The sequence below is a fragment of the Mesocricetus auratus genome, unplaced genomic scaffold (genome assembly GCF_017639785.1).
Source record: "Mesocricetus auratus isolate SY011 unplaced genomic scaffold, BCM_Maur_2.0 Super-Scaffold_6723, whole genome shotgun sequence".
In the NCBI taxonomy this organism is placed as follows: Eukaryota; Metazoa; Chordata; class Mammalia; order Rodentia; family Cricetidae; genus Mesocricetus; species Mesocricetus auratus.
In genome coordinates, this window is record NW_024429183.1 from 4,702,063 (window position 1) to 4,715,815 (window position 13,753).

The 13,753-nt window shown below is 46.8% G+C and overlaps 1 protein-coding gene across 1 annotated transcript in view; it reads right to left on the reverse strand.

Annotated features, from left to right (window-relative positions):
• Cdh13 (cadherin 13) overlaps positions 1 to 13,753 on the reverse strand; it is a 973,690-nt gene that overhangs the window by 178,214 nt on the left and 781,723 nt on the right. The gene's annotated exons all lie outside the window — the stretch shown is intronic.

Here is a 13,753-nt window from a genome sequence, read left to right on the forward strand (position 1 = left end):
CACGGAGGGCCTCACCCTTCCTGGGGAATGGAGTGGGGATTGGGCAGGGGGCTAAGGGGGCTGGCGGGGGGAGCGGGTGTGGAGGGGAGGGAGAGGGAGCTGGGACGTTTCTAATTTAAATATATAATAAAAATGTGTTTCGAAAACAAAACAATGCCGACACCTTACATATTGGGGTTAGCCTCTCCTTCAGAGAGCCCTGTCAGCATTGTTTGTGTTAGAAAGAGCGGTGGCTGAAGGACTGCAGGATAGGTGCTAACAAGCCATGGTGGTCAGATGTGAGGAATCTGCCAACTCTGCCCACAGCCCGGCTGACTTCCCTCTGCCAGGTGCTGGCACGGTGTGGGACGGGAGTGATGGTTCATCTTCATTGTCTACTCGACAGGCTCTAGAATAGCCATGGAAACTCACCTCTGTGTGTTTGAGGGTGTTTCCAGAAACGCTTAACTGAAGAGGGACGATGGGTGGATGGCCAGACTGAAGAAAAGGGAGTCAGTGAGCCAAGCACTGGCGTTCACCTCTCTCTGCTTCCTGACTGTGGACGTCACATGACCAGCTGCCTGCTACCAGGACTTCCCCACTCTGAGGGACTGCAACCTCCAACGGTGAGTCCAGACACACCCTTCCTTCCTTCCTTCCTTCCTTCCTTCCTTCCTTCCTTCCTTCCTTCCTTCCTTCCTTCCTTCCTTCCTTCCCGCCCACCTGTCTGCCTGCCTGCCTGCCTGTCTGTCTGCCTGTCTGCCTGTCTGCCTGCCTGTCTGTCTGTCTGCCCGCCCGCCTGCCTGTCTGTCTGCCTGCCTGCCTGCCTGTCGGCCTGCCCTCCTGTCTGCCTGCCTGCCTGTCTGTCTGCCTGCCTGCCTGTCTGTCTGTCTGTCTGTCTGCCTGTCTGTCTGTCTGCCTGCCTGCCTGCCTGCCTGTCTGTCTGTCTGCCTGCCTGCCTGTCTGTCTGTCTGCCTGCCTGCAGTTGCTTCTCATCAGGTATTTGGTCACAGTGATGGGAAAAGCAATGGCTGGTGTATTCAAGACTGACTCAGCTATGGGGCGTCACCAGTGCTTGTGGAACCCCTAATATGTACAAGGCTGTACAGGGTACTTCAAAGACAGTGCTAGGTTCTGTTTCCATGGTGAACAAGGAGCTCACAGTCTGCAAGAAGAGACGTGTCACCTACTGTCACTTGCTCATTCATTGGCTTCCACACACTGGTGCTGATCTGAGTCCCCTCACTCATCGGCAGACAGCTGGATGTGGGCACTAGGAAGGCCTGTGCCTCCAGAGAGACAAATGCTTACCAGTGACATGTTCCTAAGGGCTACAGGTGTCAAACACTGCAGGAGGTACCAGGCACTGAGCTGATGGTATGAAGGATGCCAGGGGCACACAGAATGGGGAGCCTCTTCTAACCTTGGAGTGGGGCGCAGAGGTCTGCATCGGCCTCCAGTCACTGCCTCACTCAGTTACTGAAGCAGCATGGATTCATTTTCTCACAGCCACGGGACTGGAAACCCAGAATCTGCTCACTGAGCCAAAATGATGGTGGCAGCAGGTCTACCCTCCAAGCAGGGGCTCTGAGAGACTCCGTTTCTTGTCTATCCCTAGGCTGTCCTCATTCCGTGGCTTGTGGTTACGTTCAGTCGTGTTCTTATGAGTCAAATCATCATGCCCAACCCTTGTGAGGACATTTGTAGGTCAAACCGGGCAATCCAGGCACCTTTGCTCTCTCAGGAATTCCACCTTTGGAGGCTCTCCTTCTGGGTCAGGTAACACAGACACAGGCTCCTGGGAGGGAAGGAGCAGTGACTGCTATTTTTCAGTCTGTTATTGAAGCCACATTTTGTTTGTTTGTTTTTTTTTACACTGAGCTTCCTCCAAGCGAGGTGCTCAGGGGAAATTGAGTCTGGAAGGCTGAAGAGACTCTGGGTCCTAGTTACACGGTAGTAGAAAAGCCAGGACAACCGCCACCACCTCAGTCTCAGGTTGTGTATGTTTATTTGACGCAGTGTTAGCCAGGGACAGGAGGTGTCCATGGTAGGAACAAGCTAAATGCTGACTCCAAGCTAGTGTGGCACTGAGCACTTCACCAGAGGAGGACCAGGAATACCAGCAATGCCACATGAACACACACTATCCACATATACCCATTTCATAGGAGGGGAAACAAAGGCACAGAGTGGCCAAAGAACCAATCAAGGTCACAAAGCTAAACCACGAAGGAGCCTGGGCTGAGAAAATGACTCAGTTGGTAAAACTCACGCTTCACAAGTGTGGGGGCCTGAGTTCAGGTTCCAGGGCCCATATAACAAGCCAGGCAGGGTGGTGGGCGGCTACAATCCCAGCTCTTGGGAGGAGAGCCAGGGAGATCCCTGGAAGTGGGTGAGCCAGAGAGCCTGGCCTGTGTGGTAAAACTCCAGGGCTATGTCAGGCCTTATTGCAAACGCAGGGTGGAAGGCATCCAAGGACTGACTAACCACAGAGTGTCCTGATATCCACATGTGGGGGGCACACACCTGTACCCACACATGTGTACGCACACATTCACCCACATATAACACACCCACATGATCATGCGCACAATAGAGCAAGCTGCATTGGAACCCAATCTGTGAGTCCACAGCTGTGCTCTTCACATGCCACCTCCCCTCCAGGGCTATTCCTTGCTTCCAGGGGCCACTCACAGGCAGGTAACATTTCAATCCGGAGGTCAGGGTGGCAGTCTGGGACGGCTGGGAAAACTCTCTCCAAAGTCTAAAGACCCATCCACTTGTTTAACCTTGTCCTGACCAGCTGAATGGGTTGTGACAATCACTGCCCCTCTCTGGATCTCAGAATCCAGGTGGAGATCCAGGACATGATCTATATGACATCTTCTCTGGGCTCTGAGCTCCACCACCCTCTGATGTGATTGTGGTAAGGGGACATTTAAAAGTGTCACTCTTAATGTAGGCTGGAGAGAGGCAAAGTGAAGGCAGAGAGTGTGAGCAGTAACATCCTGACTGCTTGTCACCAGCCTCATGTGGCCAGACTGCGGTCACCAAGGAGAGAGTCATGTGGTGCAAGAAACAGCTGAGGTCTGCCTATCCCGAGGCCTCGTGTCAAAGGCTACCGATTTTCTGCACAGCTGGAACAACCATCCAAACGTTCCAGAAGGCACCTGATAGAATCGTAAAGCCTAGCACAAGGTCAGCTTACCAGCAGGGCCTTCAAAAGGAAGCAATGGAGACTAATATTAGAGTCACCTGATTAGCTCAAGTTTCTCAATGGACAGTGCCGAGATGAACACCCTTCAAATTCTCATTTCGAATATGTGAACCTTCTCAAGGCTCAGCAGGAGCACACAGGCAGACCTGTAGGCGGAGTGGGGAGCAGATGTCAACCTTGAGAGAAGATGCTTCCTGGCCAAGAAGCAGCTGCATCTACCAGGCCCTGACAGCCCTCAGGTGGAGCTCCCAGCACTGTCCATACCCCAGAAGTACTTCTATTTGGCCATTCCCTCTCCTATATAACCCCCCATAACCACCCCTCTCTCTCTCTCTCTCTCTCTCTCTCTCTCTCTCTCTCTCTCTCTCTCTCTCTCTCTCTCTCTCTGTTTCATCTCTCTGTTTCACTCTCTGTTTCACTCTCTCTCTCTCTCTCTCTCTCTCTCTCTCTCTCTCTCTCTCTCTCTCTCTCTCTCTGTATGTGTGTGAGATGGTACAAACCACACAGACATTTACTCATGGATCTTTCCTTATAATCTTTTTAGCAATATCTGCTTTTTCCCTTTGACGTTTTTGAGACAAGGTCTGGCACTGTAGGCTGCTCCTGATTGTTGATGTGGCATGACAGGGGCTTCAGATCCCTGCTGACATGCCTCCCTACACTCACTAATTGACTCTAAGCTAGAACTGGGAGCCAAAATAAACTCTCCCTTTGGTTGATTTTTGTCAAGATATTTTATCACAGCAACATGAATGAAACTGGGAAATGGTACTGTACAGAGTATCTAGTGGACATTTAAGATTTTCCACTCTTTGATGCACCTGCAAAATCAAAACCTTGGCTGGGGATGGTGGTGCACACCTGCACCCCAACAATGGGAAGGCTGAGATGGGAAGATCATGAGTTCAAGTCCAGTTAAAAGCACCCCCCAAACTGAGCCAAGTGAAAACAAAACAAAATAACAAACCCCCAATCCTCCAAACAACAAAACACACAAAACCAACCAAACAAAACCCAGTGTCTCAGCTGACACCCACAAATATACAGACCATGTGGCTTTGCAGAGGGAAGGTTGCTGAGTAAAGGCCATGCTTGTTAATAATTTCAGTGTATCGAACCAGACTGGCTCAGATTCTATGCATATTCTCTGGACAAAAGAGTCTGAAGTGTTAGCGAGGAGTACTATGGCCTTTCCAGTCTCAAGTGTCTGAAAATGATCTGAGCTTTCAAAGCACCAAGCCTGCATAGCTCTAAAACATTAAAAAAAAGAGTGGAGGGATCCACAGGGATGGGTGGCGCGGGAGGACTTTGTTTCATCGGCTAATGAGGTTCTTGTGTCCCTAAATGAATCGCTATCCTCCACACAGGTTGACCAAGCTGTTTAGGTATAACCACCCCATTACAAACTCAGCATGGCCACTGGAGACATTTCTCAAGGTGACTCTTGCTAATTAGTCAGTCACACAGCCAAGTTCCCTCAACCACAGTGAGTTACAAAGGAAGAAAGAGGCTTGGAGAAACTTGGCAATGAGTGAATTCCTTCTTGGATTCTGTCTGGATGCTAACCATTGTGGAGCTGGAAATGGATTATTGAAAAATAAGAATGAAAACAGCAGTATGCCTAGCATGCCTCCTTATAGGTACTTTTGGGTTTTAATGTCCACTGCAATTATCTCTTGATGCCAGTTGGAGTAGCCCATATTCCCAACAGGAAATTCCTTTTGGAGCTGGATGTTTGCAACATGCAGGGAACACAATGCCAGCACAGGGATGGGGCTTTCTCAGCACCTGCAAAGGAGTTTCCTAGGAGCTACTGTTCTAGTGTGCTCATTCTAGAAGGGCAAGGAGCCCTCTCCCACAGCCTGGCTGCAGTCAGAAAGCCATTACCCTGAGGGGAAGACGTTAATGGGAAAATCATCTCGTGTGTGTGTGTGTGTGTGTGTGTGTGTGTGTGTGTGTGTGTGTGGTTTTAATATTGCAATTTGAAATCTCTTTAAATACACCCCCCTTAAAATGTGATTAATCCAAAATTCTCCCATCTTTATGATGGCAAATAGCCAGTTATAGCATGGCTTTTGAAAGAGCATCCTGGGCATTATTGAGATTTAAGGGAGAAGGCAGGCATGAAGCTGATAGTAAATGGTACACGCTTAGCTATTAGCAGAGCCATTTAGGGGGGGTTGTGTGAGTTTGGGATTTAGAGATGTAGCTCATTTTGTCAACGTGACACAAACTAGAGCCACTTGGGAGGAGCAAATTTCAGTTGAAGAATTGCCCCCATCAGAATGGGCCATAGGCACGCCTGTGTGGCATTTTCATAATTGTTAATTGACATGGGAGGTCCCAGCCTACTGTGGGCAGTACTGTCCCAGAGGAAGTGGCCTGGGAAAGTGTAAGAAAGACAGTTGAACACAAGCCAGTGAACAATGTTTCCTCATGGTTCTGCTTCAGTGATCGCCTCCAGACTCTGAAGTTCCTGCCCTAACTGCTCTCAGTGATGGACTGTTACTAGAAGTTTAAGATGAAACAAACTATTTCCTCTCCAAGGTTTTCCTTGGTTATGATTTTATTCTAGTAATAGAAGAGTGAACTGTGACAGAACTGACCAGATGTGTGTACAAGTCATGCTGATGGGGTACTTGTAGTCTGTCGTGGGTGCTCTTAGTGAAAGGGCCAGTCCTGCCTTTCCCGAAAAACAACTGTGTGCCCTTGAGAAAGTCACCAAACTTGTTAACTTGTTGGGGGAAGATCTTTAAGATTTCTTCTGGTTTTGATATTAGGGAAGATTTTCTTGGCATCCACACAATAAATTAATATGAATAGAGCAGTGAGAAAATAAAGACGATTTCAGTTTTACAGTCTGATACGAATTCCAGCAATCTCAACGGCATTGAATGATTCTACTGTCTCTCTGATGGTAATAGGAATTGGTGTTTCTAGGTTGCTCACTGGTGTGAAGCTCTAGACAGGGCGTGACCTCAGTCAGTTTATGGTGCTCATAACTTCTGAGCCCGGTGTGACAAGACAATTCATTCAGAGGGAGTTACACAAACACAGGACCTCCATACATCTCCAGTCCACTCATGGCACTGGCCAGAAGTTTCATGGGAATTTTGACCTCTGCAACTGTAAAGAACTCATGAGAACACAGCTATGCATCCTTAAATCTATTTCAGTATAAATTCACTGAGTGAGTGTTCCTGCCTTCACTCACTTGGTACAAAGATATTATTCATGTAGATCACATGCTGATTTATTCTTCTAATAATGCATTATTCATTCACATTATGCAAATCCAGATGCTTCTTGGTCAAAATGTATCTGTGGGATGGTAAGGTCGAGACAGATGTAGTGACATTTCAACTTTGGGCCTGTTTCATTAACTGACACAACTGAAATAATGTCTATTTCCTGTGGGTGGTCTGCTGGGGAGTAATCAAGAAAGTGATCTAAGGATCTCTGTAGGAAAGTTCCAGTCACCCTGCTTCCTTTGGTGGCCCAGCCAGTTAGGATGAGAAAGTGATTCTCTATCCTTGGGTCCTGACAGACATGGACTCTGGCTGTTTTGTCTTCCTCGAGAGAGTGGTGGTTCTAGGAATTGTGGCACAAGACTGGAGTGTTGGGAACAGGGTTGTTTCTTTGCTTTTAAAAGATGTGTATGTCTCTGGGTCTACATGTTAGTTTAGGCATATGAGTGCAGTGCGCACTGAGGCCAGAAGAGGGCATTAGGTCTCTTGAAGCTGGAGTTTTAAGTGGTGGTGAGCTTCCTGACATGGGTGCTGGTGAGGGAACTAGGTTCCACTGAAGAAGCTGGAAACGCCCTTAACTGCTGAGCCATAGCTCCAGCCCATGCTTCTCTCTCTTCTCTTCCACTCCCATTTAGGGTGCACCTTGCAGTAATTCCACAGAGTGAAACAAACAGCTGGAGTCTTGGGTGTACTGCCAGAGTGGTCACAGAGGTGGAATTTGAGAGCTAGGGGGAACCCAAGGCAGCTGCCAGGGTGGTGGCAGCTGGAAGTTTTCCTGGGTACAGAGAGTGACTGTTTACTACAATGCAACATGTAAAGGGGGGGTTGGAGGAATGTGGCGTGGGAAGGACTTGGCAGCCCTAGCACAGGGGGCAGGCAGTACTGGTTAGTGGGGAGCAACCACCTTCAGTGAACCCTAGGTCTCCACTGAAGGGAAACTCAGGGGAATGGATGTCACTGGCAGCCAGCTTCACCCCCTCCACCGTGCCTTCCTCACTCAGCCAGATTACTATCAGAGTGCCTGCTACAGGAAGGCAGCCATGGAGCCTGAATTCAGTGCATGAGCATGGGGAGCCTGACATCACAGTCACATCATCAGTGACGGGTGCATGTGGTGGTTTGAAAGCAAGTGGCTCCTAAGAGAGTGGCACTATTAGGAGGTGTGACCTTCTTGGAGGAAGTGTGTCACTATATGGGCAGGCTTTATTCAGTGAGTCAGTCAACTTCCTGATGCCTTCTGGTCAAGATGTAGCCAGCACCATTTCTGCCTGCATGCTCCCTGTCACGAGACGACAATGGGTTGAACCTCTGAAACTGTAAGCGAGCCACCTCGATTAAATGGTTTCTTTGTAAGAGTTGCTGTGGTCATGGTGTCTCTTCCCAGCAATGGAAACCTAACTAAGACAGTGCACAAGGAAGACCTTCCTGTTGAGAGCAGAGCATCAGAGCAGGTGCCATAGGGAGGGGGCGGGCAGGAAGGGCTTTCTGGAGGAAGGCACGTGTTAGCTGGGCTTCGGGAACTGAGTCTCACTAGGCTAGGTAAAGGAAGAACATTCCAGGCAGAGAGACAGAACCTGACATGGCTTAGGTCTAAATGAGGCTTGGTGACATTGGCTGAGATGACCCTGATAATGGCTGCTGGGTATGAGTTTGGAACCTGAGCTCCAAAGGGTGAAAAAAACACATCACTCAAACTGTTGGGGTTGGAAAAACTTTCAGGTAGGCGTCTCTCTCAGCAATCCCTGAAAGGATGCACAGTCTCACAGAGGCTGGAATCCAGGTCAGTCTGATGCTGAGACAGGGACAGAGTCCAGCAGTGGTGAACTCAGTGTCACCTGAAACTAACAAGAGATTCCATAGGTGTTGACAACCCAAACACTTTGCTATCAGGGCATGCATTTTTACATTGTTCCCTTATAGAACTGGCTAAAATCAAATGTTTTTGGGCACACACTTGTGTGTGTGTGTTTTCTGAGAATAATAAATTATTACATTTACAAAGGCAAAGTACCACCCCTCTCTAAGGCTATAACTGAGACCAGGTTTCCCTGGCATGCTTTGAGTTTTTCAAATTAGAAACTGTAGTTTTGTTGCCCCCATCTGCTTCATTACAGATCCTTGACAGACCATAGCATGAGTTGACACAAGATGGATGTGTGTATTCTAGCAAGTCAACAATACATGTCTTTAAAAAGCTTCTAAGACTTTCTACTGGGACCCATCCCAGTGGATCTGAGGCAACCACTGTGGCTTTTGCAGAAAGATCCAGTGGAGATGGAAAGGTGGAAGGGCAGGGAACAGAAAGGCAGGAGACAGAGCACAGGCCAAAGGCACGGCCTGAGCAGACTCTCCTCTCCTGGTGGTGCCCAGAAGGAGAGAGCTGGACCAGCAGTCTCTATGGTAATGGTAACAAGAAGGAAAATGGCCTAACAACTACTTTCAGGGATGTGAGGGCTGAAGGATTTGTCTCTGCATCAGCCACATGGACCACTGTGCTACCAGAGTCACCTAGAAAACTACCACACTCAAGTGCATGCCGTACCAGCCTCAGAGCATGGGGCTGGTAACTTGGGCTACAGCCTTATGAAGATCCAAGTGGTGACATTTTTTCCTCAAGGAAATTCAGCCTAAGGTCATTGGGAGAATCACCCCAAAGGAGGCCCTTCTCATTCTGGATCTAACACCATCCCCCCTCCCCAATCTAGCTTGAGTCCTGTGGAAAAACAAATAAGTCCAAGAATTTCCTACTTACATTCTTTCCTGCAGGTGGCTGGGTGCCACATGAAATTTAGATCGATTTCTACAGTATTCAGCTGCAACAGCGGAGGGCTGCATCAATATTTATAAGCTGTTTACATCGCTTTACGCCTCGCAAGGGACACGGACAATATTGCCATCCAATTCTCCCAGCAGACCACAGGCTAAGCTGTCCTTACCCTGTATTTTATTGTTGCCATGAACAGCAGGTTTGTGCTGAGACAATGGTGATGCTCACCTACCTCTAACTGCTAACGTTGGCACAGGAATTCTGGGACCTTTTCCCACCAAAACTACTTCTGTTCTGGAAAAGCTCACAGTCACAGAGAAAGTTGATCACTTTATAATTTAAGGCCAGGAATCCTTAAAACAGGACAAAATCTTGATGATGAGAAATTACTGAAATAATTACTAAAGGGCTGAAAGGAGGCGGCATATTCTGTAGTCTAAATTTAATATTCAGTAGCAAGACATGGCCCCATTCAAGGCAGCTCAGTGGGAACATGGTATTCTGAAACAGGAAAAGTGAAGTAAAGACACCGTGACCCGGAGGAAAACATATGACATATTAGAACAGGCACAACATATGGTAGAGAAAGTATGAGAGAGAAATCGATAAAGATTGGTGTTTGGGGATGATGGTACAAGCTCAAAGAGACACATTCTATGAAATTTCATCATGTTGGGACACTGAGGGCTTTCCTTTCTCCTTTAACAAAGAGTGCACGTGTGTATGTGTGCACATGTGTGTACAGGTACACAAGCATCTGGGTGTGTGTGCTTGTGAGGCCTGATGACAGCCTCGGTACTTGTCCCTTGGTAACACTGTCCTTTGATTAAGACAGGCTTCTCATTGGTCTGAAGCTCCCAGTTAGGCTAGACTACCATCCTGTTTCCATCTTCCCAGTGCTGGGATCTCAAGTACACAGCACCGCACCTGGCTTCTCATGTAGGTACTTGGGTCAGACTTGGTCCTCTTGCTTGTGAGGCAAGCAATTTATGGACTAAGCCATCTCCACAACCCTCCTTTCTCCTTCGGAGGGATTCATTTGACTTGGAGGAAGCCTTTGAGCTGGGCAAAGCTGAGGCCAGAGCCTCATGGCAGGTTCTGTGCCTGTCCCTGGCTGGTGGCCCTTAGTGTTTTCTTAAATTTTTCAGGTCCATGACAAAGCTAGCCAAACCTCTGGTTGGTTTTAAGAATGATGGTGCTGTGTTCACATAAGGAACTTTTTAAACCTTTACAGGACAAGAATCAAAATATCAATCAAAATCTGTATTTGAGTGGAAACCACGAACATATGGAAATTATGCAAATAAGAGCCTGGCTCTGGCACCAGCCATAGATACTGGTAATGACATCCACATAAAGATTATTTATTATTATTAATGATTCTATTTCACTTTTAATTACATACGTATGTTTGTGTCTGTTTATAGTTTTATGGAGACCAGAGAGGTCATTGGATCCCTTAAAGCTGGTGGTGGTGACCCACCTGATATGGGTGCTGGTAACAGAACTCAGTGCTCTTCACCACTGAACCACTGCTCCAGCTCTAAGATCCACATCATAAACGTATTGTTCATTCAAGCATGAGTCCCTTCCTCGGGATGAGTGTAGTTGTCTGTGGGTGCCAGTTCCAGGACATCTTGAGGATAAATCTGCATATGCTCATTTCCTTCAGCAACATGGTATGGTATCTGCTTATGAGCCACACATGTCCTCTGTTTTACTTCAACTAACTCCAGATCACTTATGTTATCTAATGCTATGCAAATGTTATGTAAATGACAAGGTCTACCATGCTGTTTGGAGAATAAGGACAGGAAAGAGCTTTTGTGCATATAGTGTGCATATGATTTTTCCCCCTAAATATTTTCCACATGCATGTGGCTGAATCTGTGGTTGTGGAACCCAGAACATGAAGAGTTGATTGCATATTCTTTACTCCATACTCTGTATTAAGATACTCAGCCTTCCCATGTCCCAGTGGGCTCTTGAATGTAAGCCTTTAAATTCTATGCCTTCCAGGCTGTCACCACACTGACCTCCATGGAAGGAAATCAGCATAGAACTTTAAAGAGAGGGAATAACAGGACAGATTCTGTGTCCAACACGGAGCCTGGGGGTCTTTCTCATGCTGCATGTAACAATAGTTCATTATATTTCATCACTGTCTTAGTTTACCAATGTCTGCCTTAGTGTATCAATTTATTCTACCATTACAGACACATTTAGGAGCTATTGTGAAAGCCGCTGTTGAAAATATCTATGCGTGTGTTTTTAGGTATATGCATTTGGTTGCTGTCCTATTTTCCTGTCTGTTGCCGTGATCAAAAGCACTCTGACCAAAACTAAAAGGGCTTAGGGAAAAATGTTTATTTGGCTTACACTTCCTGGTTATGGTCCACTATGGATGATAGGTTGGAAACTCAAGAAGGAACTTGAAAAAGAAACCACGAAGGAATGCCCTTTGCTGGCTCAATCCCAGACCCATGCTTAGCTACCTTTCTTACTTAGCCCAGGACCACCTGCCTAGGGGATGATGCTGCCAACAGCAGGCTGGGCTCTTCTATATCAACTAACAGCCCAGACAGTTCACTGTAGACATGCCCACAGGCCAATCTGTTCTGGGCAGTCCCTCCACTGACACTCCTCAGGCAACTCTAGGCTATGTCAAGATGGCGGCTGAAGCTAACTGGAACAGTTGTCTTGGGTACACACAGAGAAGCTGACTGCCAGGTCACAGGAATCTTAGTAGAAACTTCCAGAGAGATTCACTATACACCCATATCAGCAAAATGCAATTCTCACTTGCTCTGTATCTTTGTCAACTTTTATTACTGTCAGTCTGTTATTTTAGCTGTGATAACACATCTTACTCTTACCTGAGTTCTCACATATTTTTCAGACTTAACATAGGTGACAGAGGACTTCCTATCTCCACTAGACAACCAGCAGCCTTTCCTCTGTTCTTGGTTCAAATTCCCTAAAATTGAAATTCCATATTCCACGCATCTTTTGAAGCTAAGCTAAGCTTTCATTTCCCCGTTTCCCTCAGGTTTGGAGGACTGCATGTCTGTGGTGTTCCTTGTACTGCATTAAACCATAGCCCTAGGTCAGCCTTCATCTCTCTCCTGGAATATTTCAGGTACAAGAAAAAAGGTTTCTTTTAAATGACTATTTTTGGACATTTTAGAAGTGGCTCTGATTCATTTCCTAGGCAACTTCCCTGGCTTCGGATCAAAAGGCCTATAAACTTTTAACTGGATTAGTCTATTATCCAAGGTATTACAGCTAAAGTGGCTAATTCTTTCCCCGTTAGCTTCTCAAACTCCCTTAAATGATGAATGCAAAAGTGTGATAGGAAACGCTTTGAGTTGTGTGCGTTTGTTTTCTGAAGGACTAGCATGTTCTCTGTGTTTAGCCTGTTACTGAGGCCACTCAGCCACCCTTCTGTAGGCACCAAGTAGATTGGTGTTTTAGATTTGCCTGCTGCAGTATGCCTTGCAAAGCCCCGAGTCATCTTAGACTTGCTTTCACACCACACTGACGAAACCCACATCTCTGAACATAATATTTATTTTCTAGGTGGAGGCAAGCCTCCTGCTGTTTCTCCTTCATCCTATGTAATAACTATACCCCAGTGTATGCAAAGCACCTCAGACTTTCAGCATGTCTCAGCTCCATCTGTGGTGGTTTGAGTGAAAATGGCTCCCATGGGCTCATATGATTGCATACTTGGTACCCAGTTTGTGGAACTTTTTGGGAAGGATTAGGAGGTGTGATCTTGTTTAGGAGGTGTGTTACTGGGGATAGATTTTAGGGTTTCATATCCCAGAACATTTCCAGTTAGTTTTGTCTGCCTCATGCTTGTATATTAGATATAAGTTCTCAGCTATAAGTACCACGCCTGCTTGCCTGGTACCATACTCCCCAGCATAATGGTCACTGACTCTAATCCTCTGGAATCATGAGCTCCAAATTAAATGCTTCATTTTATAATTTGCCTTGACCATGGCGTTTTAGTGTAGCAATAGGAAAGTATCTAAGATGTTGTACCTCTAGAGCTAAGCTTCCAGTCATGGCTGAGGCCAGGAGTCAAGTGCAGTGTCTACAATTCTGGATGCCTGGTATGTATTATCTACTTCTTGCACCTGTATTTTGCTTTATTCTCAACCATGTTATGGACCCTCAGTAAGACTCATCTTTTGAGCCTTTGGTCTTCAGATTCATCATTAAGCCTCTCAACTGGTTTGCTAGATAGAAACACTCTGGGGACATTTGAGTGTACCTCTACCTTTCTCTTGTTTCACTTAGGTAGGACCACATGACCAGTTCTGACCAATGGAAGCCTAGCTTTTGGGTCCAAGTTACATTGCTGTAACACTTCTATTCTTTCTTCCTTTGCTACAAGTGTATGTGGGGTCCTTGTGTATCATCATGATACAAGCTAGCAGAGGCTCTATCAGCCTGCATCCCTTAATAACTGTGTGGAACAGAGCTTCCCAGGAGACTGATTTACGCTTACAAAACCATCAAGAGAGAAACCCT